Genomic DNA, 21,748 nt, shown 5'->3' with positions numbered 1-21,748 from the left:
AGATAATACTCAAATTTGAAAAGATTTGATGCATTTCAGACGTTGCAGGGCTTCAAGAGAGGCCTCACAAATAATTATCTTGATTACGTTGAGTCTGTTCAGCCAAAAGACTTCTTATCTGAGGCAATCAAATATGCACAAATATATGATGATATCAAGAGCCGTGGTGTGCGAGATGGGATAGGTAGGGTCGGGGGATAAAGAGAAAAACGGGTCCATATTCAAAAGAAAAGGGTTTTGTATTTATAAGCAAGGGGAGAGGATGGGCTAGGGGAGTCAAATTGATAGTTGGTTTAAAACTTTGTGTTCATTCAAAAAGAAAAGAGAGTTCAAAAGCCAAAAAAGAAGAGAACTATGTTAAAGCACAAAAAGAAAATCATTGCTTCCCACCAAGACCGAGAAGCTTAAAGTTAGCACTAGTAACAATGAGCATAAGAGAGATGGTAAATCCTCTAGGTAGTTGCATATGGTGTAGAGGCTTCCTCTCACTTCTAAAGAGTTAAAGGAGGTGATTATGTGCCATTGTGATAAGCACCATGCTTGTTCACTGACACTATCTATGTGGTAGCCTAATGTAGGTCCTTATGACATGGTGCACATATATGGCACCATAAGTGGTCGTTGAGTCATTGTTCTCATAGATGAATATGGAACTAGCTATAACTTCTTAAACTAATTGTTTGTTAATAAGTTAAGGTTGAATGAGACTGCAAAAGATCATGAGCATATTGTTGGATTGCCAATGGTTATAATAAGACGGTATGGAATATTTAGTTTTGGGAGTTCCATTATGGCCATGTAAGACTGTGAGGCTTTGCTTGACTTGTAGGTCATGCACTTGGCTAAAGCATACCTTTGTCTATGTAGGGAGTGGTTGTATATCCTAGGTCTTAATTTGCATAACACGCCACAATATGAGCACAATGGTAGGATCATCACCCTCTATGGGGACCGTAGTGTTCCCTTTACCTCTCTCATTTCATTCATGGAGCTACACAAAGCAGTCCATAGAGGTTAGGTAAAAGAGGTATTTGTTTGTTATCCTCTTTTAAATTATGTTTTAATTAATTAAAGTAGTAAAAATGTTTTTGTAGTTGCAACTGTAAGTGATATTTGTGAAGACAAACATGGTAAAAAAAGTGGCCTTAGACGAGACTCAGTATTTGAAAACCCTGTTTGGCAGGCAAAACAAAAAGAATCCAAGGCAAAAGAGAACCTAAAGAAAAAGTACGTAGGTGCTTTAATGATTTTATTAGAAGAGTTTTAGGATGTATTTCTTGGTGATTTATCAGATGTCTTGGCGCCATCCCAAGAAGTAGACCATGGCATCGATGTTTGTTAACCACCAGAGTCCACTTCTAGTAGTCATGGGCCAGGCTTATCGGTCCAATAGGAAAAGGGTAAGAGTGATCGCCGATGAGAGGCGCACTCTAATTGGAATATTCAAGGGTTTATTGGCTAAGTATGGGCGGCCAAGTGTGAATGGGCGAGCTCATATAAAAGTCACATAAACCTAAAAGTCACTCATTCTCTCATTTGTGCAATTGAAGAGTGCTCTTGCTCCATCTCCATCTTCTTCTTCATCTCCTTGTGTGTGTGTGTGTGTGTGTGTGTATGCATAAGAGAGAGAGAGAGAGAGAGAGAGAGAGAGAGAGAGAGAGAGCATTGCAACGGCATGGTGATGGCAAGGCGGTTGAGCGTGGCACGACGGTAGCTCCCTCTTCTTTGCGGTGAGGAATCCTCCACAAAGGCTAGCGTAGGGCGGTGAGTGATACACCCATGCTCTCTTGATCTTGCTAGATTAATCTGGTTGTGTGCTTGCAGCCATTTGTAGTTCATCCAGCTTAGGAAGATACTAGGTAGATTAAAAAAAGGTGTTTTTGAGACACAAAAAGACTTTTGCCTAGATTGTATAGACCTTTAGAAGGCCCATTCTTCATCTATATGCACAAGGTTGGCCTCATTTGAGGCAGTATTTTCTTCATCTGCATCTTTTGAATTTGACTCTCTGATGTACATTGCTTTTATCCATTGTTTAAGAAAACATGATTCCTTTGTGTGATTGCCTTTGCCACAAAATGTGCATACAATGCCTTTTTTGGAGTCTTTGAATGATGTGTTCCTTTGAGGTTCCCTTGAGCTATTTTCTTTGTAGAATGGTCGTTGACTTCTGTTGCCCTCCTTACTTTGAGTAAGGTATGCTCCTTGTGTTTCAAAATGTTCATGTTTCTTATGGATTCTTTTTTCTTCTTCTAAAAGAGATGCCTCCACCTCAGCTAAGATAGGTGTGGGGAGATCTGTTAGGGTGGTAACAAGGCTAGAATACTCATCAAGACTTGAAATATTTTTTATGAGAACAACTATTTTGATACCTTCTTCCACATGTTTGTTGATTCCTGTTAATTATGATTGTAAACTCTTGAATTTGCTTAAGTGTGCTGACATAGTAGTGTCGGCAGCTTTTGTCAATGAAAAAACTCTATGAAGAGTATGATTTTAGATGTCTTGGAAGTAGTACCAAATACTTTTTCAAGTAAAACCCAAGCTTCTCGTGCAGTGGTGCAAGAACCAATGTGATGTATAAAGACATCTTGTAAGCCTTCCCCTATAATACCTAGAGCTTTTAGATTTCTTTGCTCAAATGTTGTGGAAGTTTCTCTAGTTGAAGTCCCTGCAGGTTCTCTTCCTACAATATCCCATAATCCCTTTTTCATAAGTCTGAATTTTATTCGAGTTTGCCATGTGAAGAAGTTTGTGCCGTTGAATTTATCACTGGTTTCCATACTAGGAGTGGTCTTAATATAGACTACTCTACCAATGTCTAAAACTCCGTACAAAGAGAATGATTTACTTAATTGGCAAATGCTTCTTGAACAAAGATTCATTTGGGTTGTTGTAGTTCAACATACCAAGTTTTGCAGTATGGGCAAAATTTCTTTCTAGTTGTCCTGTAAATTCTAGGACCACGTATGCCTGTAGCTTTGAAAGTTACTTCTTCTTCGTCACGGTTTACTGGTGTTTTAGTTTTGTTTGTGATTGTGCTAATTGAAGATGAGTTTTTACTCATTGCTAGAGAAGGTCTTACCTGTTGAATTTATTCAAAGGTAGTGTCTATTCTCTTTTACAAGGGGATTTCCTCCTTTTTTGGAGTTCAATAATTCCTCAAAAAACATGATCCTTTACAACCTTAGGTTATTGGTCAATAAAACCCAAGTCTTGTGAGGCAAGAGCTTTGTATCGGGTGAAGGAGAGCCGCTTAGCATCTTCCTCGAGAAGGTCGAGAGAAACCTTTGGGCTTTAGATCAAAGCACGTCAAGGCACTCTGCCTCGGAAGGCTTTTAAGAAAAGCAATGTAATAACCCTATGGGACACGACTTTTGGAGGCCTTACAATTTTTTTATAAGTGAAGCTTATAATTGTCTGCACAACAAAGCTGCCAAGAGTGATTGAATCCATTCCTTGCAAGTGATAGCTACGAGCCAGTATCTGGCGAGCGGAGTGTCGAAAGTTGATCGCCATGCAGTGGATTAGTGATCCATGCGGTGAAAGTCATCAAAATGACTGCACAAAGTGAGTCACCATGAGAACGATTTGCAGCTGTTGGCGGGCTTAAGCAAGGTTGTTGAAGCTCTGCGCATGCAGCTTGTGTGTGGGAGACCACGATGGGCTTGACTGAAGATCCCTACGGTGAGTCATGGAAAGAGAAGCTCGAATGATGAGATGCAGAGATGAGCCAGCACTGCCGTCCAATCCTTTTGGGAGTTTGAAGCTTCGTTTTGGAGAAGCAAAGCTAGTTTAATGATGGCAAGGATGCCAATTGTCCATCCCCTACACTTGCTTTAGCTAATTGTATTGTTGTAGACAATTGCCGTTGACAACAGTGTCGAGCAATTGAAGAATTCAAAGCTGACCGCCTTCACTTGATACTTGAGTTGAACTTCGCTTAGGCTATGAGTTATTAAAAACGCCTTGGGGTTCTATAATTTGAAGGATTTGCAGAGCAGTATTTTAGCTCTTCTTTGCGAGGCTTGAAAGGTTACCATGATGAAAGCACAGACATTCTGTCAATCTTTTGTTGAATTAAATTGGCTCTGATACCATATTAGATTAATAGAATCGATAAACACTGAATTAAAGCATAAGAACTACTCTTTGCAAGTGCTGCAACTGATAAAAAAGGCTCACAGATACAAAAAGTGATTGTCCTATATATAGGGTGCTCAAAAGGGGGGCTAAATCCTATATCTAGGGAGTGATTGTAGAGATATAAAAAAGGGTCCAATAAGAGAGAGAGAGAGAGAGAGAGAGAGAGAGAGAGAGAGAGAGAGAGAGAGAGAGAGAGAGAGAGAGAGAGAGAGACTGGAAGACTACGGATAATCTTAGAGTGATTTAGGGAGAGAATTGAGGGTGCTAAAGGTAAAAAGGCCCTAGAGAGAAAAAAACCCTTTAGCCTTATTGAAGCTTAAAATGAAGATTTAAACTAGGACTAAGCTACTCCTAGGCTAGGGCATTAGGCTTGATCTCCAACATGTTGGTCCAATAGGAAAAGGATAAGAGTGATCACTGATGAGAGGTGCACTCTAATTGAAAATTCAAGGGTTAGTTGGCTAAGTATGGGCACCCAATGTGAATGGGCGAGCTCATATAAAAGTCACCTAAACCTAAAAATCACTTGTTCTCTCATTTGTGCAATTGAAGAGTGCTCTTGCTCCATCTCCATCTTCTTCTTCATCTCCTTGTGTGTGTGTGTGCGTGTATGTGTGTGTGTGTGTGTGTGTGTGTGTGTGTGTGTGTGTGTGTGTGTGTGAGAGAGAGAGAGAGAGAGAGAGAGAGAGAGAGAGAGAGAGAGAGAGAGAGAGAGAGAGAGAGAGAGAGAGAGAGAGCATTAGAACGGTATGACGGCGGCGGCGAGGCGGTTGAGTGCGGCACAGTGGTAGCTCCCTCTTCTTCACGGTGAGGAATCCTCCACGAAGGCGAGCATAGGGTAGTGAGTGACATACCCTTGCTCTCTTGAGCTTGCTAGATTAATCTGGTTGTGTGCTTGCAACCGTTTGTGGCTAGCACACAGTGTACGACAAGTTCCTTGCTTTGACACGTGCGACAGGCATACACAATGTTGTGAGAAGTTTAAAGCTTATAACTAAAATTGCTTATAGATTAAGCCACTCCAAAGCATAAGAAGTGGAAAATTAGTTAACAAAATACTTGAACAAAGGCTTTATTAGGTATAGTTCTAGCTCGTGGATATCACCTTTTCTTTTGGTAAAGAAGTAGGACAGATCTATGCATATGGATGTGCATAGATTATAGGACTCTTAATCAAATAACGATTAAGAACAAGTATTCAATACCGCATATGTATGCGTTGTTTAATTTACTCTTTGGGTCAAAGTATTTTTCAAATTAAGAGAGACCCGAGATTTGGTCATCATTAGGTTAGAATTTGACTAGAAGATGTTGCGAAGATAACATTCAGGACCCGTTTTGGACATTTTGAGTTCTTGGTTATGCCATTTGAGATAACCAATGTGCCAATGAAATTTATGATCCTTATGTACAATATTTTGCGTATGTATTTGGGAAATTCATTATTATTAAATCTCAAAAATAACACTTATAACATTTACCTTTATGTTCAAGTTATTGAGAAAACATAAACTACTTGCGAAGGAAAGAAACTTTACGGTCACATTATATCCACGGGGGAGATGGAACTTGAGAAAGTGGAAGCCATTCTTAGGTGTCTAGCGCCAATTATTTTCAAGGAATTGTAGATTTTTATCGATAGGTTGGGGTTCTACCGACAATATGTGAAGGACTATGTGAAGATTGTGGTCTTGTCTACTAGCAAATTGAGGTCAAAAAGTAAAAGTATAAGACCAACAGAAGAGCTTTGAAAAGATTAAGGTGGCAATAATAGTTGCACCTATATTGTTTAAAGTTAATCTATATGAGCCATTTTTGTTGGAGACAGACAAAAGTAATGAGGCTATTGGGACCATACTTATATAAAGGGGATGCCTAATTGTATGTGAGAGTAAAAATTTAGATTGTGCCTAGAGTAACTACTCAACCTATGAGCGAGAGATTCTAATGATAGTACATGCACTTAAAAGTGGACACACTAGTCATATGGTTGCACTTTTGAGGTCCGAATGGATCGTGAAAGTAAAAAATGGCTTTCAAGTCAGAATGACTTGAAGGAAAGAAAAGCTCAATGGATTGAGATCCTAAAGGATTTTGACCTTCATAACATTACCAAAGAGGTAAATATAACAATTTAGTGGTGGATGCATTGAAAAGGCATGTTGAAAATTATTAATGAATCAAGTTTCACACTCTTCAAGAACAAATTCTTAGATTCATTGTGTGGCTTATGTGAGAATGGCCCATCTCTTAAAGAGGTCTCCTCATAGTATGTAATTGCACCATCTCACAGATGCAACAACTTCCCTCGTCAACATGCAGTGCTAGTCCAAAGGGACTGGGCGTAGATGCAACGAGTAGGGAAGTAAGAGTTAGTTCAAAGAGTGCAACCAAGACTTTCTAGTATAATTTAAATTCATGGAGCTCTAACGTAGGCCCTTCATCATGTTTGACTGCCACTCCTTCAATAGGAGGCGATAAACTTTGTCGGGGGAAGAAGTGTGCTAGCTACTCCATTGATAACATGTACTCACTCTATAAGGGTAGAGTATGCATACCATTTATTGGTGACTTTTGGGCCAGCATTCTTAAAGAAAATCATGATAATCCAAGTGCGTGTCATCTTGGGATTCAAAAGACCTAGGCACTAGTTAAAAGACAATTTTATTGGCTTAGTTTATTTAGGGATGTCCAAACTTATATGCTACAATGCAATAAGTTTTAGGTCATTAAACATAAGCCTCTGAAGGTTGGAGACTACTCCATCCTCTGGACATTCCTCAAGGGAAATGGGAAAGCATTTCCATGGACTTCATTACCAGTTTACCCAAGACTACTCAATGTAATGACTCGGTGTGGATGGTAGTGGACATGTTAATCAAAATGACAAGATTTATTACCACAAAGAAAACAATTGAAATGCTAAATTTGTCAAAATTCTTTATTGAACATCTCTATGTTGCGGGAGTGAATCACAACACCTATAAAGTGCATGCAACACAACCTAGATCAACATAGCGTCAATGAAGGACACATATGACACAATAGGTGCACAAAGGCAATCTCTTTAGCTTGTTAGGTTGAGACCATCCCATGCATAAAACACTTTCAAAGTCTAACTAAGCCACAATCTAGAATCTCGCTACTCTCAACTACACCACCCCACCACATACACAAACGAAAGGAAACTCATCTAACCATGACAGAATTGTACAAAACGTATGGAACACCATCCTCTCACTAGGATACACTCGTCCCAAAGCCTCTACACTCAAAATCCTAACTCTAAACCCATCTATGGAAAAATGTATAAAGACAGCTTTTGTTGCCACGGTTCTAATGACTACTTGCGCACAAAAAATAGTCATTGTTTGATACATTTACGACCACAAATGGCTCATGGATGTGTCAATGTGCATGCTCCATCTTGCATGGAATGCTTGGGATTGTATGTAGCTTTCACTGAGCCTATTGAAATGGTGCAATCAGATCTCCAATGTGATGCACAAGCGGGGAGTAGCGGGAGGATGAAGCTCACACTCTCTCTCTTTCTCTTTCACACACATTTGATGGCAGCTTAAAACTTGATTATGATAAGACTTCTTTTTACAAAATGACCTATGTACCTTATATACTAAGGCTACCATAGGTTAAACTTAAAATAGAGTTCAAGGGGTAAAATGGCTTTGTATGTACAATCTGGAAGTGCCATTGCACCCCAGCTTTTGCAATTGGACTAACTACTCATTACAAATGATGATTTTAACCATAATCCACAGCATTTCATAACTTTCAAAAAATAAGGCTTTGTTGAGTTATGTCATGTTGTTGATCCATGGGTCAACACTCCCCCCCTCCAAATTCATGTTGTCCCTGACATGACCTAGTTGCCAATGTTGGTGCGGTCTTTGTTGTTGTTTTTTGCTTTCTTGTGCTCCATTGCTTGTACTTTTGTCAGACCACAACAAGAACTATGATCTATGAAAATCATAATTGATGAAGAACTTTTGTCCTTCACATCCATGCCCCGAGATGCAACCTCCACTGCTGTCATTATAGGGCTATCGCCAGATCTAAATTCAGAAAGAACCCAATTTCGATTAGCTTAACTCTTATCATTATGGATAGATAAACCTCCATCCATCGCTTGCTCCAGTAAATCTTCAATTTCTTTAGGCCAAGTTGCACTCCAATAGAATTTATGTATGTCAAGCCGAATGTGGGAGATAATTTCTTCTGATTTGAGGTTCAAAACCCAGTCCAGCATTTGATTTGCTTCATCAAGGACAAGATATGTAACACTAGAAAGGTTGGTTTGTCTACCATTTTTGTATGCTCTTCTTCATTGGTGACTCCTTTATTCCTACATCAAGGTGATCAAAGTCTCATTTTCCAGTGTAGTCTTTTGTGTGCTTTGTAAATCATTATAGTGCTTCTACTTGATACATGGATTAATTAAAGCCTAACAAACCCCAATTAATTCCCCAAGTTAGTAACTTGCTTCAAAAGGGTCTTATCCAACATCATTCACTATAGATGACCATCTATGAGCTATCATTGTCCATTTGTCCCCCAAAACTCATACACATGATGTACAAGGTATGTAGGTGGATATCATGGCTTTCTAAGATTTGAAAAAAATGCATCTTGGGCTAGGGGTTTGCCTTTTTTTTTTTGTAGAACCCTTAGCTTGCTTTCTCTATTCATAGCTACTGACATAGTTTGGCTTGATTTGGACTTGTATTTGGAATTTGATTGGTGAGGCTTTCTATTCTAAGCAATGTGATGATCTTTGAAGCTCCTATGTCGTTTGCTTATCGAAGGTTGTAGAGAGATTGGACTTTCTCTTTGGTTGCCTCTGGCTATTCTGAGTCCGATCTTTTCCTATGCATTCACTTCATCTCTTGCTTGAAGGTGCCACGGGAAGCGTGTGCGAGTGCAAGTGCCAGAGCCGAGAGCACACACACACACACACACACACACACACACACACACACACACACAGAGAGAGAGAGAGAGAGAGAGAGAGAGAGAGAGAGAGAGAGAGAGAGAGAGAGAGAGAGAGAGAGAGAGAGAGAGAGAGAGTAGCACTAAATGGCCTAGTAACTTGTGTGTAGCGAAAAATAACATGAACATAGTGAGCATTTTATTAGAATAGGTTCCTGATGAGCATAGCAAGAGTGCTTGGGTGGAGAGAGTGTAATGGAATTTGCCTATTCAATTTGAGAATAGCGGAATTTAATGAGAGTACTTTCAAGAAATGATTTTGTGAGCATAGCGGGTAGACATAATTGAAGATAGCAACATAATCATAGCAATTAGTTAACTTGGCATAGACAATACTTTTGCAAGAGAGAGAGTTTAGAGAACATGACAACAATTGAGGACCGGATTTATGTGGAGCCGGTCCCCCCTCCAATAGGCATTTGTATTATGATTTCTCCCATAAAGAGAGACTTGTTACAATACAGTCTTTGTGTTCCTTGTGACCTAGGTGATGCCATGAAGATGGAAGGCTTCATGCACCACAAACATAACATAAACTTGAAGAAAGCTTTAACAATCCCAAGCCTCAGTCCCAAGACCTCAAACACCTTCGAAGGTGGAGAGAGCTAGCAGGGAATGAGGGTAGGGAAGAGGAAGAAGAAACATTTCGTAGGAGAAAGAATTAGTTCCTCACTTATCATACTCTTGTTGCTAGCATACATAATAGCATAGTAATGAAGAAGAAGGAGATGGCAAGCTTAAGCATTGAAGCATGGCTCTTGGTTGGATTTGCACTCCATAGCCAAGAGTGTTGGTGTAGGCTCTCAACCTCTACTTGCTTGGAGAGGGAGCTCTTGCACTTTGCATAGCACACAATGAGAGTGATTGTGAGTGTGTGTGGGTGAGTATACCCCCTAGGCACCCCCCTAGCTTGCTTGGGTCGACCCCCCCTTGTAGCTCATGCCTGAAGCTCATTGGACCCCTCCGGGCCTAGCCAATCACAAGCAGGAGCCATTACAAGCAACATGGGTAGCCTTGGGACAAGTGTCCCCCTTTCCCCTTTGAGAGAGAGGACTTGATAAATGCTAAAACAATTAGATAATTCATGTAATTTATCATTGGACCCCTTTGAAGCTTAGCCAATAGGCTTCAAGCAACACATGAAGGTAACATGGGTAGGGGCCTGACATGTGTCCTTGCTGCCTCTTCAAGTTGGGGCTTCCCTTGTGTGTGTGAGTGGGTGTTCTCTCTCTAGCTCCTAGGAAAAGGGCTCGCCCCCCCTCTTGTAGGAATGATTTTGACTTTAGGTGATCAAGCACCTTACTCATCAAGCATGACAAAGCACTTGAACTAGGGGGTGTTCCCACAAGCATCTCAGGCAAGCTTCTCAAGGCACCTCAAGTACCTTAATCATGCAGCAAGTCAAGCACCTCAAGCATGGAGCCAGTCAAGCACCTCAAGCATCATAATCAAGCACCTCAAGCATGAAAAACACCTCAAGCATGACAAGCACCTCAAGCAGGACAAGCACCTCGAGCTTGGGCCGGGTTCCCACCTCAAGCTCAGCCCTAGCTTGCTTAAGGTCAAAATGACTTTTACACACATTTATTGGAGGTCTTCAATGAAGCTAACCCTAAGGTCTTATGCTCCATTGGTTAGCCTTGCTCTTTGATAGACCATCTCCCTTTTGGGCCCCTTTACATTGGCCCCGTGTTGAGATAGATCTAAAAGCACATACCTATATCTTAACACTTGTTCCCGTTTATTCTCCCACATGAAGTGATCAATTTAATATGAGAAAATCATTTGGGTTAGTTAGATATTAGATTTTATGACAGAGAGCAACAAAAATCATAACACCTAGTTAGATAGCATGGACAATAGTTCAAAAGAGAGAAAAATTAAGCTATTAACAACAGTTGAGGACCGGATTTACATGGAACCCGTCCTCCCTCCAAAAGGCTTTGTTATAGGTTTCTCCCATCAAGAGAGACATTCTACAATACAATAATTTGTGTTCCTTCAATACTAGCTAGTGCAATGAATATGGAAGCTTCAAGAACTAAGCAAAACACTTATAAAACACAACATCAATTCCCTCACGGTCTCAGACCCAAGACCTCACACACCTTTAGGTAATTAATTAATGCAACTAAACTCTCATTGGACCCCTTTGTCTCCTAGCCAATAGGAGTCAGGCAAACCATTGGGCTGTTGAATGGTCATTGGACCCCTTGGGAGACTGTACAATAGTCTTCTAGAGAGCTTTATTATTATTGGTTCTTTTATTAAGTGTTTTTAAATGAATTAAACTAGCTTTACTCTAGCCTGATTCTCATTGGTCCACCTCCATGGCCATCCAATAGGATTTGAGTGTACCTTGTGGGCATCTGGGCTAGAGAGCTGACATGTGTCCCTCATTCCTTTTGTGTAAAGGAAGTTTGTGAGTGTGTGTGTGTGTGTGTGTGTGTGTGTTTCTCTCTCATCCCCTACTTCCAGTGCTCGCCCCCTCCTATGTAGGACTCATTGAAGACGTTTTGTACACACACCAAGCATCCAATTTTCCTAAGATTTGACCTTTGGACACTACCTTTGAATTTTGGAACCTTAGCATTTTGGAAGTCTTAATGGGCTGAACCTTAGGGTCTTTAAAGCCCATTGTTGCACATTCCTCTTTTGCAGATGGCCCCGCCTTTGGATCGCTATTATCCCTCCTTTGGATCCCTACTGTGGCCGGTCTACTAGCTTAACCAATATTCTAGCTTTTTCTCCCCTGACACTTCCCCATATTAAAGGATCAGTTTAACATGAGAAAATCATTTAGGAGAATAAAAAATTATCTATTATGATATTACCTCTCTCTTGATACCAATGTAACATTTAACTGCCTAGAAACAAGGTAGTTAACAAACATATGGGCATCATTAGTAGCCTGCTTATTAGCAACATCAAAGCTATCAACGTTAATTTCACTCTCTTTATTATTGTCAGTCATTCTAACAACTTTTATGTGTAAAATTTTTTAGGTGTACTTTGGCACTTCAAGACCTAGTTGCTACTCCTCTTTACCCCTTTAGAAAAGCACTCAAGATACTGTACCCATGGCTCAAATACCATTAATTGCAAGGAATAGAAGAGAGGTTCTTTCAACACCAAAACAACACCAGCTCCTATCAAGCTTCTAATATCTCAATAGTGGTTAAGCCGTAGGCAAGCCCCGTAGGACTACACTATTAAGACCATAGCTCTTGACAGTGATGCCCCGTTATCTACACAAAGGCAGGCATACTGCAAGGCTGAAGAATCCCTATTCTACTTACTCAATTGCAATTAATAGTACCAACCATTTATAGCTAGCTTGAGGACCTCCCTTCTTGAGCAAGAAAAGAGAAACCTTGTGCTCTGATACCAACGTAACATTTAATGACCTAGTAACTTGTGTGTAGCGGAAAATAACATGAACATAGTGAGCATTTTATTAAAATAGGCTCCTAATGAGCATAACAAGAGTTCTTGGGTGGAGAAAGCAACAAAAATTATAACACCTAGTTAGATAGCATGAACAATACTTCAAAAGAGAGAGAAATCAAGCTATTGACAACAGTTGAGGACCGGATTTACATGGAGACGGTCCCCCCTCCAAAAGGCTTTGTATTATAGGTTTCTCCCATCAAGAGAGACATTTTACAATACAATTCTTTGTGTTCCTTCAATACTAGCTAGTGCAATGAAGATGGAAGCTTCAAGTACTAAGCGAAACACTTATAAAACACAATAGCAATTCCCTCACGGTCTCAGACCCAAGACCTCACACACCTTTGAAGATGGCGAGAGCTAGCGGGATATTAGAGTAGATTGAGAGGAAGAAGGAGTAGTCTTACGAGAAAGATATACATCGCTCACATAATCACTCAAATTAGCATAGCATAGCTTAGTAATTAGCATGGTATAGGAGATGAGCATGCATTGAAGCTTGGCTCTTGGTTGGATTTTCATCACAAAGCCAAGAGTTGTTGGTGTAGGCCTCCCTTCTCACAAGCTTGGAGTAGGTGATAAGCTTTTCATTAAAGCTTGAGAAGGAGAGAGAGAGAGTCTTCTTGCTTCACACATGAGATTGTGTGAGAGTGTGTGTGATAATGACTTGAAAAATTCAGCCCCCTCTCTCTCTTGGTAGACACCTCTTGCATTTTACTCATGCTGACACCCCATTGGACATCTCCTAGCCTAGCCAATGAAAATTAAGCAGGATAAGTGGTAGCCTTCTAACATGTGTCCCCCTTTCCCCTTTTGTGAGAGTTTTACGTAATTAGTTAATGCAACTAAACACTCATTGGACCCCTTTGTCTCTTGTCCAATAAGCATCAGGCAAGCCATTAGGCTGTTGAATGCTCATTGGACAGCTTGGGAGACTGTCCAATAGTCTTCTAGAGAGATTAATTCTTATTGCTTCTTTTATTAAGTGGTTTTAAATGAATTAAACTAGCTTTACTCTAGCCTAATTCTCATTGGTCCACCTCCATGGCCATCCAATAGGTTTTGAGTGTACCTTGTGGGCATCTGAGCTAGAGAGCTGACATGTGTCCCTCATTCCCTTTGTGTAAAGGAAGCTTGTGAGTGTGTGTGTGTGTGTGTGTGTGTTCTCTCTCTTCCCCTACTTCCAGGGCTCGCCCCCTCCTATGTAGGACTCATTGAAGACTTTTTGTATACACACCAAGCATCCAATTTTTCTAAGCTTTGACCTTTGGACACAACCTTTGAATTTTGGAACCTTAGCATTTTGGAAGTCTTAATGAGCTGAACCTTAGGGCCTTTAAAGACCATTTTTGCACATTGCTCTTTTACAGATGGCCTCCCCTTTGGATCCCTATCATCCCTCCTTTGGATCCCTACTGTGGCCAATCTGCCAGTTGAACCAATATTCTAGATTTTTCTCCCCTGGCACTTCCCCATATTAAATGATTAGTTTAACATGAGAAAGTCATTTAGCAGGATTAGATATTAGTTATTATGTGTGTGTGTGTGTGTGTGTGTGTGTGTGTGTGTGTGTGTGTGTGTGAGAGAGAGAGAGAGAGAGAGAGAGAGAGAGAGAGAGAGAGAGAGAGAGAGAGAGAGAGAGAGAGAGAGAGAGAGAGAGACCTACTATTGGGTGGAGCGCACAACAATGTTATCTTGGAAGCTCCTTATACCTTTTGTATTAAAGAATAAGTGTATATAAGGTTAAGTTAGTAGATGGGTTAGTAGTAAGTGGGATGTCCAGCCAGTTGGCCTGAATCCCAACAAACTCCCACTTGAAGGCCAACGTAGCCGAAGTGATCTGGTATGTACAACCATGAAGCAATCTAGTGGCTTCAATCTTTACCATCAACTCACTACAATGTGTAAACCACTCCAAATCTAAGCCTTTTGTCAAAGCATCTGCTGGGTTGTTGTCAGTGTGTACCTTGACCAAATCACTAAGCTTTTTGGCCAAGAAATCTCTCACGAGATGATACCTGACTTCAATGTGTTTTGATTTGGAGTGAAACACGGGATTCCTTGCCAATGCAAGAGCACTCTGACTATCACAATATATCACTGATGTCTCATCAATGCCAAGATTTTTGACCAAGAAAGATAACCATACAGCCTCTTTACTTGCTTCCGACAAGTCAACATACCCTGCTTCCATAGTGGATGACAACATACAATCTTGAAGACCTGACCTCCAAGATACTGTTTCTCTAGCTCATATGAAAACATAGCTAGATATCGATCTCCTGTTGTCGACACAACCCACATAGTCTGCATCCGCATAACCCATGATGGATGCATCACTATTCTCAAAGCACAAACACCTGTCAATCGTACCTTTGAGGTACCTAAGAATGTGCTTCATTGCTTCCCAATGATTGCTGCCCAAATTTGCCATATATCGGCTCACCACTCCCACTGCAAAAGCAATGTCTGGCCTTGTGGATATCATAGCATACATGAGACTGCCCATTGTCAAAGAATATGGTACCTTAGCCATTCTTTCTCACTCAACATCATATTTGGGTGCATCCTCCTTGCTCAGCTTCCAGAATGCCTACATTGGGGTACTCAATGCTTTCCCCCCCTGCATATTGAAACACTGCAAAACTTTCTCAATGTATGTTTTCTGAGATAACTCCAGAATGCGATGTTTGTGATCTCTTTTGATTCACATGCCAAGAAAGTGTGTGGCACCCCCCAAATATTTTATTGAAAAATTGTTGCTAAGTGTTTTCTTCAAGATGGAAATCTCTGCAATGGATTTCCTAGCTAGAAGCATGTCATCAACATATAGAACTAGAATGATCATAGAGCCATCATCTAGCTTTCTTGTGTACAATCAGTGATCCTCTTTGCTTCTTTTATACCCTTGAGACCTCATACATGCATCAAATTTATGATACCACTACCTTATTGTCCTTTCTAGGATGCATTCCTCTCGCTTTAAGCTTCCACATCCACAGTTCTTTAGGATCACCCAACGATGTTGGAAGTTCTGATCTTGCTAGAATAGTGGAATCAAACTCTTCTATTGGGGTTCTTGTCACATTCTCGTAACTATGGTCCTTAAGATCTATTCTCGTTGTGATTTCCATATGTCTCAGGTAGATATGGTCATAACCCCAGTCTTGGACCATTTTCAATTTTCGCATGAATGGTCTTCCTAGAATGATACCATAGTTGTTCTTCTTGCCAAAGTCAACAATAACAAAGGTATGCTCATATTCTATGCCACAAGACGTAACAACTATTTTTCTAGTAGTCCTATGGGCCTTTTTGTGTGTCCGTCTACAAGCTGCAATTTCAACCTTGTAGCCCTCACTACTGGTTTTCCCCTTTCTTCACTCATCTTCTCCCTCATAGTACTCACCTATCTTGTTTAATGGCTGTTAGAAGCTGGACACACCCTACGGAAAATGACTGCTCGACGGATTTTAAAAAAAAATTATTCATTTATTGAGAAAACCCGACATTTCACCTTTGTAAATATTAAGGCTTAAAGAAGTTTCTCGATTGTATCCCAGTTTTGACATTTAGATTGAGTAGATGGTTAAATTGGAACATTAGGGTTTGAGATTGTAAGGTATTTATACCACTTTTTGACCTTAATGAAAAGACCTTTGTCATTTAAAAAAAGGGAAGTCTGTGAGTGAGCGCACTGTGTACGAGAGAGAGTGAGAGCTTCATCTTGACGCTACACGCACACCGGTGGTGGTCAGAATCGAGTGCGGAGAAGTGTAGCGTGTTGCCTTCGGCGAGAGCTACGTGCCAATACTTACATTGCGCGCGTACGGTTTGGTTTTGCGAGCTCGAGCTACAAGATTCATCTGGTGATTCGGTGAGCATACATTATCTGTTTTTCATTTTAGCATATCCACGCGTTTGCATTGAGTTACACATTAGGCACTTTAGTTTTTGGAAACGACGACCTACAAATTTCGGCTAGACATCCTACGTGATTTTTCACAGGGTTTTTAGGGTTGGGATTTTGGTTCATGGACCTTAGGGAGAGCGACCTATTGGTGTTAGTAGGGTCTCCTTCAAGTTCTGCGGCGTTTCAAGACCGTTTGATGGGTGTTTGGCTCTAGAAAGCGTTGTAGGAAATCTCCTCTTAAGCACTCTTGAAGGCTGTAGCTTAGACATTGGGTAAAGACCTCGGTAGGAATTATTCGAGAGTCAATCGAGTGTAGATTGACACCCTATGCTTGCTTCCACGCGCCTGCGGGTCGAGATTCGTCCTTAGCTAACAAATCTTGTTAGGTGAGTTCTCGCTGTGCTGACGTCCGTCGCGGCGTATTCGTCCAACATTGGCGCCGTTGCCGGGGATGAAAACCCTAGGTAGGTGACCGAGACTAGTCCTTGAGGATAGGGATTCTTTGGCTTGCTGGAGTCTCGTTTTACAATTAGATAGGATTAGAGGGTGGAGGACTCTCTAGGTCTTAAGAGGGAGTCTAGGGAGCGTGTGTCTGGCCTAGATCCTTCGACTTAGGTAGTTTTAGGCCTTAGTTGAGTGGATGAGTAGGAGTTTGAGTGGTAAAAGCGGTGAAAGGAGAGCTTGAGAGTTCGGAGAGGCCAGGAAACAACCAGAACACCATTATCACCATTTCACATGATGAGTAGGAGTAGGGTAAGTAGGACATCATGATTTATGATCTAGAGCACTTCATGCATGTTGTACTTGCTTATTAGGTTCATCACAAGGTTGTAAAAGACGCAAAAGAGTGTTTGAAAGCTGAAGTGAAGTTCAAAAGTTGTTGTGAGTGTTTCTGATAGAGGTGCAGAGCATCAAGAGCATTTCTGTCAGGAAAAAATTACATTTTAAGCCAGAAGACATCCTACGCGTAGGATGTCTACAGGCTAATATGGTGGAAATTTTGAAATTTTGAGTTGAGGTTTTACCCTATTTTCACCTGGAAAGTGGAAATTTGACCATATCTTGACAGGATAAGGCCAAATAGACTGAAATTTCCAGACATCCTACCCAAATTGTGCCAAGGCATTATTTTAAGACCAAAACCATAGGATGCCTGCATGATATATTGAGTGACTGAGAGAGGTTTCATCTCAATTGGGTGAGAAAATTGGGTTCTAAGAAGGCTTTATCACTTTTGACTGAAAAAGGCTAGAACAACTAAAATTGGGGTCTTTTGAAATCCAAATCAAAATCTAAGCATACCACTGGGTTGCTGACATCAAGGGGAAGCTGTGGGTCAAGTCTGGGGTCAAACAGACCAAAAAGACATCCTACGTGTACGATGTGTTTTGGGTGATCTGGCACTCCAAATCCATATTTGAGCATACCAAAGTGATGATCAACACCTTAAGAGGAGGCTGTGCTTTGCATTTGAATCCATTTTGAGCAATAAGACATGCTACGTGTAGAATGTCTAATGCATGAAATTGAAGCCAGAAACTAACTGTAGGCATAGCAGGGTGTTGTATAGCCTGAGGCAAGCCTCCTAGTCAATTTTGGTCCAAATTGGAGTTGATTTGACTGGTCAGACCAACATCAGGCTGTCAGAACAGATTTTTGATCCATTGACCAGCTTACAGGTGTCCAAATCAAAAGGTAAAAACAGCTATGGACTCAACAAATCTAGGGGAATCCATAGTGCAAAAATCTAGGCAAAACAGAGGAGGAGACATCCTACGCGTAGGATGTCTACTGGAGCTTAGTGAAGAGAAAATTTGGCTGAGGTTATACAATGATGTTCCATTTGACTTAAGAGTTCCAGAACTTCTTTCAGAAGTGAATTTGGACCTTGTTTGACCTTTTGACGTAGCAAAGACGGAATTAAGACTTTTCAGGTAAATTGACCAACATCCAAGGGAGTACAGTTCCAGATTAGCAGACCTAATCCAGACCATCAGGAGTGTATAAAATACAGTAGTGGTTGAGATTAACTCTCCAGTCATACCAATCATTACTAAGATCAACTCTAGCGGTTAGATGCTTTGATTCAATTTTTGAAATTAAACGCTTGTGTACAGGTATATTCAGCGGCAAAGCAAGAAGTTGTGTGGAAACGGATCCTTTCCCAGGTGAGTGGTTGGATTTGTGTTAAGTCACATTGCTAAGTTTGATGAATTTAAGATAAGGAAGACACATTTTTAGAGACCAAAAGGTGGCAGGTGATCATGGTAGCTTAGTGTCCACCGAGGAGAGTGTAACTCAGGCAAGGCTAGATCCACTAGCACCGATTATTGAGGAGGATAGTGATACTAACACTTCATCAGATAAGTCCTTCTTCATGATGGGTAGCCAAGAGCCAGGAGGTTTCACCTATAATAATGAACCAATGCCAGGAGGAAGCACCTCCCTAAATCATTTGAATGATTCCAAGTTCACTGTAATCTTTTTAGAAGGAACAAACTCAAGGGGAGCCCTAGTTTATTCTGACTATCAAGGACGCAAGTGTATTTGTATTGAAGAAAGACCGGCTCAGAGACTGGAGATAATTCGAGTCTATGATGATGGAGATAGATTCCGAGATGAAAAGGGGAACCACTATCTGATAGTTAGTAACCATGAGGATTACAATAGATATGGAGATAACGTGGCAAAAGGGAAAATGGTTTCAGAAACTCAAAAACCGCCACCTAACATTGATCGACTTGGAGCGCTTTTTATGTATGATAAGAAAACAACCAGGGTCTCAACCTATAATGAGAATGTGGGAATTTACAAGCATGAGAGCGAGGGAATAGTCTCTTACTTTTGTTGCAAAGAACCCTATCCAAACGAATTAAGCAAAGACAAGGTTCTTTACTTATTCTCTTATAAAATTGCTATGGAGAAGGATATCATTTTTGTTGATAGGTACGGGCAAGAATACAAACGTATTCTCCCAGAGGAGGTAGAAAAGGCAACGGTTCCAAGAGCGTCAACATATGCCCCCGAAGAAGTGCCAAGAGCCATCTACACCCCTAGCAAGTCGACAAATCCCTTTTTAGAAGAGTATGACGCGACCTCACATTCTACCCGACAGCAGACATTCAACAACCAAAACCAACCAGCAACCCAGCCATCATTGCAGGCATGGCTTCGACAGAGTGCAACATTAGAACACGACCGAAATCGAGATGGTTATCAAGCCGCACGAGGGCTAAGGGATTTACAAGAACCACCACTCTATTCACGGTATCAAGGCGAGAGTAAGCCAAAAACTCAAGGGTCAACAGAGCCTGGAAGACCATCCATAGAAAATTTGGAAGGGATGAACCATCTTTTGCAAGAACTGTTAGAAATTATGGCTTAGGAGCACCACTGGGAGAGAAACCCGCCTACTCCAGAAGGCCAGAGGAAGTATATAGATTGGGACAAGGAGATCCAATGATGAGATTTGTAGACCATCGTAGAATTAGACCTTCTGAAGTGCAAAAATGGGTAAACAAGAAATACATAGGAAACAAAGATCCTAGAGATCATGTAGCAGCCTTTGTACGTGTAATTAGAGCTGAAGAGGTGTTAGACTTCCCTACCCAATTTGCTGCGTTTGGACTAACCCTAGAGGATGACGCTGCTACTTGGTTTGACTCTGTGGAGCGTAGAGACTTTGAGTCTACGGAGGAGGTGTTTGACGAGTTTATTGAGGAATTCTCACAAAGGGGGATAGCTCATAATACAGTCTCACAAATCCATAAATTCAAACAGAAATACGGGGAATCTGTGCGAAAGGCAACCCTATGATTAAAAAGATATGTTAAGTTATGTCCTGTGGAGGAACTGCCAACTCAGTCCAGACTTATGCTTATATTTATTCAAGGACTAAGGAATGAAGATCTCCAGAAGGACTTACATATGAAGAGGAGCACGACGTTAAATGAGTTGACTAAGGAGGTTCTTTATCTTGTAGACAATTGTGCGGTCTACAAGGAGGGTGAATTTAAGGATCTCGACGATGATTCATCCTCACAACAAAGTGGAAGCAAGTCTTCTAAGACAGCACCAATGGGAGAAGTAGCTGTAAGCCAGGAGCAGCTTGTAGAGGAAGTGCTAAAAAAGATTAACCTGTACGCCAAACCTCAGGCTAACCTCAGGCTAAACAGCCAAAATGGTGTGCTATTGAACAAAAATGGACAATACATGGGACGGAGGAATGTTATTATAACAAGGGGTATGTGCGAGAGAGACCTTATTCCCCCAGTCTCAGGTAGCATCTCCTCAAATCCACTGATCCCTAGGTATCAAGAAGGCAATCTACCAAGACTTGTAGGTGTAGAAAGACCACAACCAGTTTTGGGGCAACAACCACCCCTACCAGGATTACGACTAGTTGGCATCATATACACACCAACCATAACTGAACCAGAAGAGAAGGCTTTGGTGCCTATGCATGCATATTACGAAGATCCCAATGGATATGCTGCAAATCCTGTCTATTATCCACCGGAAGAACCCTCAACGCCAGAACCATGGAGCATGATGGGAAGTACATGACCACCAACAGCTGCACAAGCAGCAGGAGAAGGAAGATATAGCTTGGATGAACGAACATTGCTGTTCATAGCCAACGGAGGCATGGGTGGGGCAGAGACATGCATACCAACAAAGAGGAGCTCAAGGAGCACCTCAACAACCTAAGGGACCCTGCTACAAGTGTGGTGGAGATCATTGGCTACGAGACTGTCCTCATGATGAAATCATTAGAGTCAACGCATATTGCACCGAGTGTGGAGTTACTCATTTAATTCCAGATTGCTCTAAGAACCCAAGCAAAGGAGCAAAAACTACCTTGAACATGTTGGAAGCAGTGTCTTCCAGTGGAGGGTCAGAAAACGAGACAATAATACCTATTCAGGCGGTGACACGAGCCCAAGCTCAAAGAACGACGAACAAACCCATAATTGAAGAGCCAAAAACCGATACCCCAAGTTCACAAATGAAAAATCAGAGAAGCACTTGGAAAGCTAGAAAGGTGCGTATGAAAGCGAGGAGAGAACGAGAGCAAACGGATCTATTGGAGGAGTTAAAACACACAAAGGATAGATTAGAGCGGTCAGAGGATCTAGCTAGCCTAAGCTCACACACTGCAACAACCATAGCACCCAAGGAAATAGCAAAACCCAAAAGTGCAGGATCACGAGGATCAGTGTTGGCAGA

The 21,748-nt window shown here is 41.1% G+C and overlaps 1 pseudogene; it reads left to right on the top strand.

The window, feature by feature from the left end:
- The first annotated feature begins 3,234 nt into the window (after window positions 1–3,234).
- On the top strand, window positions 3,235–3,341 carry LOC147457572 (U6atac minor spliceosomal RNA; annotated as a pseudogene).
- Window positions 3,342–21,748: the final 18,407 nt, after the last annotated feature.

Source organism: Adiantum capillus-veneris, chromosome 5 (genome assembly GCF_014529385.1).
Source record: "Adiantum capillus-veneris isolate H3 chromosome 5, ASM1452938v2, whole genome shotgun sequence".
Taxonomy (NCBI): domain Eukaryota; kingdom Viridiplantae; phylum Streptophyta; class Polypodiopsida; order Polypodiales; family Pteridaceae; genus Adiantum; species Adiantum capillus-veneris.
The sequence above is the reverse complement of the archived record's forward strand: the minus strand, read 5'-3'. Positions and strand labels throughout refer to the sequence as shown.